The 8,508-nt window shown below is 38.2% G+C and overlaps 1 pseudogene; it reads right to left on the bottom strand.

The window, feature by feature from the left end:
* Window positions 1–2,536: 2,536 nt before the first annotated feature.
* On the bottom strand, window positions 2,537–3,730 carry LOC126067928 (embigin-like; annotated as a pseudogene).
* Window positions 3,731–8,508: the final 4,778 nt, after the last annotated feature.

The following is an 8,508-nucleotide window of genomic DNA, read 5'->3' on the forward strand; positions in this document are numbered from 1 at the left end:
TTAGTGTTTTCCCATCCCCTCCTTTGTAACCACCAAAGATTATTTCTTTTTGTGTGTAAACCTTTTCATGAATTTTTATGGTAGTGGTCTCATACAATATTTGTCCTTTTGTGATTGACTTATTTCACTCAGCATAATGCCCTCCAAATTCATCCATGTTGTGAGATGCTTCACAGATTCATCACTGTTCTTTATTGTGTTCCATTGTGTGTATGTACCATAGTTTGTTTATCCAATCATCTCTTGATGGGCATCTAGGTTGTTTCCATCTTTTTGTTATTGTGAATAATACTGCAGTGAACATGGACGTGCATATGTCTATTCTTGTTACAGTTCTTATTTCTCTAGGATATATTCCTAGGAGTGGAATTGCTAGATCGTATGCTATTTCTGGAAACCCTGGTGGCGTAGTGGTTAAGTGCTACAGCTGCTAACCAAGAAGTCAGCAGTTTGAATCTGCCAAAAGCTTCTTGGAAACTCTATGGGGCAGTTCTACTCTGTCCCATAGGGTCACTATGAGTCAGAATCGACTCGACGGCAGTGGGTAAGGAAGTGCCATATCATTTTTCCATTCCCACCAGCAGTGCATAAGAGTTCCAATCTCCCCTCAGCCTCTCCAACATATGTTATTTACTGTCTTATTGATTTGTGCCAGTAATGCTGGGGTGAGATGGGATCTCATTGTGGTATTGATTTACATTTCTCTAAAAAAAAAATTTTTTTTAATGGTTAGTGATTGCAAGCATTTCCTCATGCGTTTGTTAGCCACTTGAATGTCTTCTTTGGTGAAGTGTCTGTTCATTTCCTTTGCCCATTTTTTAACTGGATTATTTGTCTTTTTGTTATAGAGCTGTTGGATTTTCCTGTAAATTTTAGAGGTTAGATCTTTGTCAGATTTGTCATAGCCAAAAACTTGTTCCCAGTCTGTAGGTTCTTTTTTTACTCTTTTGGTAAAGTCTTTTGATGAGCATAAGTGTTTAATTTTTAGAAGATTCCAGTTATCTATGTTTTCTTCTATAATCTTCATAGTTTCTGGTTTTTTATTTAGGCCTTTGATCCTTTTTGAATTAGTTTTTGTATATGGTGAGAGGTATGGGTCCTGTTTCATTTTTTTTTCAGATGGACATCCAGTTTTACCAACACCATTTGGTAAAAAGACTGTCATTTCCCCCATTTGATGGGCTTTGGACCCTTGTTGAAGATCAGGTGACCATAGGCAGATGGATTTACATTTGGGTCTCAATTATGTTCTATGAGTCAATATATCTGTAGTCATACAAGTATCAGGCTGTTTTGCCTACCACAGCTGTATTGTAAGTTCTGAGGTCAGGTAGTACCAGTCCTCCTACTTTATTCTTCTTCTTCAATAGTGCTTTACTTATTCAGGGCCTCTTCCCTTTCCATACAAAGTTAATGATTAGATTTCCCATCCCTTTAAAGAATGCCATTGGTATTTGGACCAGGATTGCATTGTGTTTGTAGATTGCTTTGGGTAGAATTGATGTTTTCACAATGTTCAGTCTACCTATCCACAAGCATGGCATGTTTTTTCATTTAAGTAGATCTCTTTTGGGTTTTTGCAGTAGCTTTTTATAGTTTTCTTTGTATAGGTGTTTTACATCCCTGGTTAGATTTATTCCTAAATATTTTATTTTTCAGGGGCTATTATAAATGGTGGAAACCCTGGTGGTGTAGCAGTTAAGTTCTACAGCTGCTAACCAAGAGGTCAGCAGTTCGAATCTGCCAGGAGCTCCTTGGAAACTCTTATTGGGCAGTTCTACTCTGTCCTACAGGGTCGCTATGAGTCAGAATCGACTCGACAGCAGTGGGTTTGGTTTTGGGTTTATTATAAATGGTATTGTTTTCCTGATTTCCTTTTCATTTTTCTCTTTATTGTATAGGAATCCAACTGATTTTTGTACCTTTAACTTAAATCCTGCTATTCTGCTGAATCTATTAGTTTCAGCAGTTTTCTTGTGGATCTTTCAGGGTTTCTATGTATAGTATCATATCTCTGCAAATAGGGACAGTTCTACTCCTTCATTACCAATTTGGATGCCCTTTATTTCTTTTTCTTGCCTTATTACTTCAGCTATGACTTCCAGCACAATGTTAAATAGGAGTGGTGATGGGGAGGGGCAGGGGCTTTTTAAGACAAATGGAAAAGGCTTTCTTTTGAATGATATCTTTGGATATAACTAGGCCTTGAGTGACATTTGTTCTATGAACAACTAACTGGTCTGTTCTCTGTGGCCATTGAAGACCAGCATGAAATTAACTATCCTGTGTTATAGGTCATAAAATATATTTAATATAATTTACCTTGCATTAATGTAAAATATTACAGAATGAAAATTTACCTTTAGTTCTGAGATAGCATATATAACTTATGAAGCCACCACTGAGCAAGCTGAGCTTTTCATCCTTTCAATATAAAAACTCAGATGCTTTTAAGAGGAAGCATAAACATAGCTGAAATGCAAACTCTTTATACATCTTCCAATGACTCTTGACATGATGTCTCTCATTCATTGACTCAGATTCCTTCTTTTTTTTTTTTATTTTGTAGTATCATTTGGAAGTAACAATTTTTTCTATTCCTGAGAATATTTTCTATTCAATAACTACTATGGTCTGATTTCAGCTGTTCAATTCGTTCAAGTTCTTTCTCATCATCTGGGTGATTTTTTTTCTTTTGTGCATACGTTTTACAAAGCAGAATAATAGCCACTAAAAGGATAATCTCAGCAACTATTACAAGAAATGGTTTAAGGAACATCAAACAACTCAGTATGACAAGTTCAATGAGAATTTCACTCTGGCCTAGTTGGAAGACTGCATGGCACCAAAAGCGTCCCCAGTTTCCCTCTGAAAGCTGCATTACCTTGAGCTTTGTTTCATTATCATATACTTCACTGATAGCATAGATCTTATCATTCATTTGAATGATGACAGGGACCTGTACACTCCCGTTACTACTGTACCAGGTCCAATTTAAAAGAAAACAATCTTAACATTTACACTTAAGATAGTGGAATCCCCCACATAATAATCATCGGTTTGTTTTTTCCATGAATTTCAGGGACTTTGAAATTAAATGTGCCATTGTGTTCCTTCTTCTCTCCAAAGAAACGAGAACGGCTTCCCATTTGGTTGCTATTAATGACCACGAACTTACATTGGGCATATAGGGTGTTCCTGTTGTATTGATGAGGGAATTATTCTCAAGTAGTTCATCATTTTTTTTTCCACATCACATTTATTGAATTCAAATCCCCAGATGTCATGAATGGGATGGGAGTTCTATATTAGAAGGGCTTTCTAAAGCGATATTTTTTCTAATGATACACTGGAATGTTCAGTGTGTGATGTTATGAGTTTCCAAAGAAAGGTTAGAGTATTTTGCCATCATTTCTTCTCTGGCAGATAAACTCCTAAAAGGTGAACCTGGGGGGAGGGGTGTTACCCTCCGCCACACTCCAGCACGCCTCAGAGAGGAGGAAAAGAGGGTCAACGTTGGCCTGGCCCCTGTGGGCCAGGTAAGGCACACATGGTGCCGACAGGTCAACAGTCCTCACAGGAGCTTTGTCATGCCATCGTTGGTGACCGGAGTCCCGGCGCACACCCGCTGGTGGCCTGTGCCTGCTGTCAGTGCCAGGTCAGGACCTGGGAGGAAAGGCAGGCTGGAGAGTCCAGCTCCCAGACCCCCTCCACCGAGAAGTGCTCTCATCACTAGGCCCAGCCAGAGCTGCGCTGGCCCCCATTTATTATGCAGCAGTAGACATAATATTTTTCCTTCTCATCCTTTAACTGCCTTGCTTAGGAGACTAGGGAAATAAACGGAAGAAAGCATAAGGGTGATCACTTCATTTGTTATTAGTTCCTTTGACATTACTCCCTATTTCTTGGCTCAAAGTAGCAACTTATTTGTCACTATTTATCACCACAGAAAAAGCATCAAAGACAAAAAAAAAAAAAAAACCTATATTTATTTTGTATATTTTTTATAGCCATGTCCATATTTATAGCCATATCTAAGGAGCCCTGATGGCCCAGTGGTTAAAGTGCTGAGCTGCCTACCAGAGGGGCAGTGGCTCGAACCCACCAGCTGCTCTGCTGGAGAAACCTGTGGCAGTCTGCTTCCTTAAATATTTAAAGCTGTGGAAACCCCATGGGTCAATTCTCCTCTGCCTTAACAGGGTGGCTGTGACTCAGAATTGACTTGATGGCAGTCTGTTGGTTTGCTTTGGTATATCCTTATCTATATCTATGTAAGGTCCATAGGTGGTACAAATGGTTGGTGCTCAACTATTTACCATCTGTGCTCAACTACTAACCATTTCAGAAGGCATCATATGATCAAGAACCAATGGTATTGAAGGAAGTACTCCAAGTGCATCGAAGGCATTGGCAAAAAAACAAGGCTCGAGGAATTGACAGAATACCAAGGGCAGTGTTTGAACAAATGGATGCAGCACTGGAGGCACCCACTTGTCTACATGAAGACATTTAGAAGACAGCTGCCTGGCCAAGTGACTGGAAGAGATCCATATTTGTGCCCATTCCAAAAGAAAGGTTATCCAAAGGGATGCAGAAATGATCAAACATTATCATTATTATCACACGCACGTAAAATTTTGCTGAAGGTAATTAAAAAACGGTTGCAGCAGTACATCAACAAGGAACTACCAGAAATTCAAGCTGGATTCAGAAAAAGATGTGGGACAAGAGATATCATTGCTGATGTCAGATGGATCTTGGCTAGAAACAGAGAATACCAGAAAGATGTTTACCTGTGTTTCATTGACTACACAAAGGCTTTCCACTGTGTGGATCATAACAAACTATGGATAACATTTCGAAGAATGGGAATTCCAGAACACTTAATTGTGCTCATAAGGAACCTGTATGTAGACCAAGAGGCATTCGTTCCAACAGAACAAGGGGATACTCTGTGGTTTTAAGATTAGGAAACGTGTGTCTCAGGGTTGTATCCTTTTACCACACTCATTCAATCTGTATACTGAGCAGATAGGGTTATATGAAGAAGAAGGCAGCATCAGGATTGGAGGAAGACTCATTAACAACCTGTGATCCACAGATGACACAACCTTTCTTACTGAAAGTGAAGGGGATTTGAAGCACTTATTGATGAAGTTTAAAGACTACAGTCTTCAGTATGGATTATACCTTAACATAAAGAAAACAAAATCCTCACAAATGGGCCAATAAGCAACATCATGATAAATGGAGAAAAGATTGAAGTTGTCAAGCATTTCATTTTACTTGGATCCACAACCAGTGACCATGGAAGCAGTAGTCAAGAAATCAAACAACACAATGCATTGGGCAAATCTGCTGCAAAAGAACTCTCTAAAGTGTTAAAAAGCAAAGATGTCACTTTGAGGACTAAGGCGTACCAAGTTCTCGGTATTTTCATGGTATTTTCTGTCACCTCATATGCACGCGAAAGCTGGACAATGAATAAGGAAGACTAAAGAAAATTTGACGCATTTGAATTATGGTGCTGGCAAAGAATATTGAATATACCATGGACTGTCAAAAGAATGAACAAATTTGTCTTAGAAGAAGTACAGCCAGAATGCTCTCGAGAAGCGAGAATGGTGCGACTTCATCTTACTTACTTTGTACATATTATTAGGAGGAACCAGTCCCTAGAGAAGGCTATCATGCTTGATAAAGCAGAGGGGTCAGTGAAAGAGAGGAAGCCCTTCAAGGAGATGAACTGATACAGTGGCTGCAATGATGGGCTCAAGCTGCAAGATTGTGAGTGTGGTGTAAGACCAGGCAGTGTTTCCTTCTGTTGTACATGGGATTGCTTAGGAGTTGAAACTGACTCGATGGCACCCAACAACATAACAATTAACCTAATGGTTGACAGTGTGATTCCATCCAGCAGTGCTGTGGAAGAAAGGCCTGTGACCTCCTTCCATAAAGATTACAGCCAAGAAAACACTATGGAGCTGTTCTACTCTGGAAACATGGGGTCCCCAGGAATAAAATTGACTCAATGGCAACAGGTTTGTTTTTTATATGCGTTTGTGTGTGTGCGTGTGTGTGTTTGTGTGTGTAGAGGAGATAGAAAAGAGAAGTGAAATAGAGGCTTCATTTGCTCAAGATAGGAGTGCGAATCATTATCGAAAACATTCTTTGCTTTGACAAGATCAATTAGCTCAGTGAAACTGCAATGGGGCTTTACCATCTTGGCCAACTTTGATTTTTTAACCGAGGTAAGTGAAAATCATAATTGTTTGACAGATGTAATCATTACCACCTCTTATTGTTTTTTTCCACTTCCCCATTTTACAGATCACAAGGCATTTGATGATATATGATCTCATTTAAACAGCAAAATGACTCCTTGAATTAGGCCTTTGCTGAGATGAAGAGCTGATATAACAGGCCCAAATTCTGATATTTCTTCATTTCTTTATTTCACACTTTTTATGGTTGGGGTCAAGGTCATTACAGTAGGTAATGACCAACCTCAGCAGGGCCTCGAGGTGCAGACATTTCTTTCCAACACTCTTTCTACTTCCATTGCCATGGTTCTTAGTAGGATGATACACAACGAAGCTGAATTCAAGCACTGGAAATGGATTTGCCTGTGTGACCAGGGCCAGGCTAATTTACCTTAATCTCTTCATTTGAAAAATGGGCCTAATAATACCATCTACCATATAGGGTTTTTGTAGGAGTTATATAAAGTGACTTGGGTCAGTGACAGGCACATCATAAGTTTTTACTAAAAAGATAGTTATTTTAATCATCACTATTACTCTCTTGAAGGAAGATCACGGAGATATTTCTTAGTTCTCTAAATGGACTAGTCTCTTATGATCTAATCCCTATAAGGGCAACTCTAACCATAGAATGATTTTATTGTCCTGTCTTCTCTGTCATCTGCTGTACTGCCTGTCCTTCACAAGTATAATGCAAGCTTAAATCAATAATAATTGCCTTTCAGTTATATTTAACACTTCTGCTTCAAAAATATAATCAAAGCAAAAACATGTATATACCAGGATAGCCTTTGGAAGATTGTTTAAAACAGAGAAAAACCTGTGATTCATATACCATCTAAAAGTCCATCGATGGAAAATTGATGAAACCGATGAAGATGTGCTCACACAATAGAACACAATACAATTTTTAAGGAGGAGGAAGATGCTCTGTGTACTTTGACACGGAAAAAAAAAAAGCATATGCCATATTTGATGTAAAAAATGTTTTAGAGAAGAATATGTGTACTGTGCTGTTGTCCTTAGTAGCTGTCAAGTCAATTCTGACTCTTGATGACCCCATGTGTTACAGAGAACTGCTTCATAGGGTTTTCTTGGCTATAATCTTAATGAAAGCAGAGTGCCAGAACTTTTCTTTTGCACTACCACTGGGTAGGTTTAAACCACCAGCTTTTAGCAGTCAAACACAAACCATTTTTGCCTCCTGGGGACTTTATGTGTATTGTAATACCGCTAATTTTTCAAATTAAATATAATGAGATGTATAATATATAGTGTGTATACTATGCAATGTAGGTATAAGTACAAATTATATACAATAATCATATCCTATAAATATTATCACTGGAGTGTGAGAATATAGAGTACTTTATATTTCATCCCCAAATCCCCAAAACCAAACCCACTGCTATCAAGTCAATTCCAAATGTATGAGATTGTATGGGACTGAGTGGAACTGCTCTATATGGTTTCCAGGGCTGTAATCTTTACAAGAGCAGACTGCCATATCTTTCTCCCACAGAGCGGCTGGTGGGTTCGAACTGCAAACCTTTAGGTTAGCAGTCGAGTGCTCAAACATTATACCACAAGGGCTCCTTATAATTCATATACTACTGTATTTTTTGTATTTTTAAAATAAACATATTTATTATTTTTAAATCAATAAATATTTTATATGTAATAATTATGCTTAATATATATACATATATACATATTAGAAATGAAAATCGAATCATTTCACCGAAAGAGTATGTTCTTCTAAAAATAAATGTATTTTAGATACTGGCCAGTGCTTCAGTAGTTGTAGCGTTTAAGAATCATCATTCTTGCCTCCACCTATGACAGGAGAAAACAGTTCTTACAAAATGCAAAATCCCACACCATCTTACTCTTTTGGTCTTAAGATGATTCTATGTATTATTTGATTTCTCTTCAAGAGTCTGACTAGTCAAATCCTTAAGAAAAAAAATGAGTTTAATAGAAAATTTAGTGTAGAAAGCAAGAGGAAAAATGCAGGTCAAGTCCTATAAACAAGATTTTACAAAGGCAAGTAAGAACTGAGAGTTATGGCTAGAAAGATCCCTCACTTGCAAAGGTGTTTTGGGGGGAGTTATTTTTCCAATCCACATGGCAGAGTAATGATATTCTATCCATACTGCCCGCCCCGCAATCCTGCAGGCAACAGCTACTGAACAAGTAAACTATTTGGAACAGCCAGAATAATTGCCTCCTTCTTTCATATTCC

Source organism: Elephas maximus, chromosome 26 (assembly GCF_024166365.1).
Source record: "Elephas maximus indicus isolate mEleMax1 chromosome 26, mEleMax1 primary haplotype, whole genome shotgun sequence".
Taxonomy (NCBI): Eukaryota; Metazoa; Chordata; class Mammalia; order Proboscidea; family Elephantidae; genus Elephas; species Elephas maximus.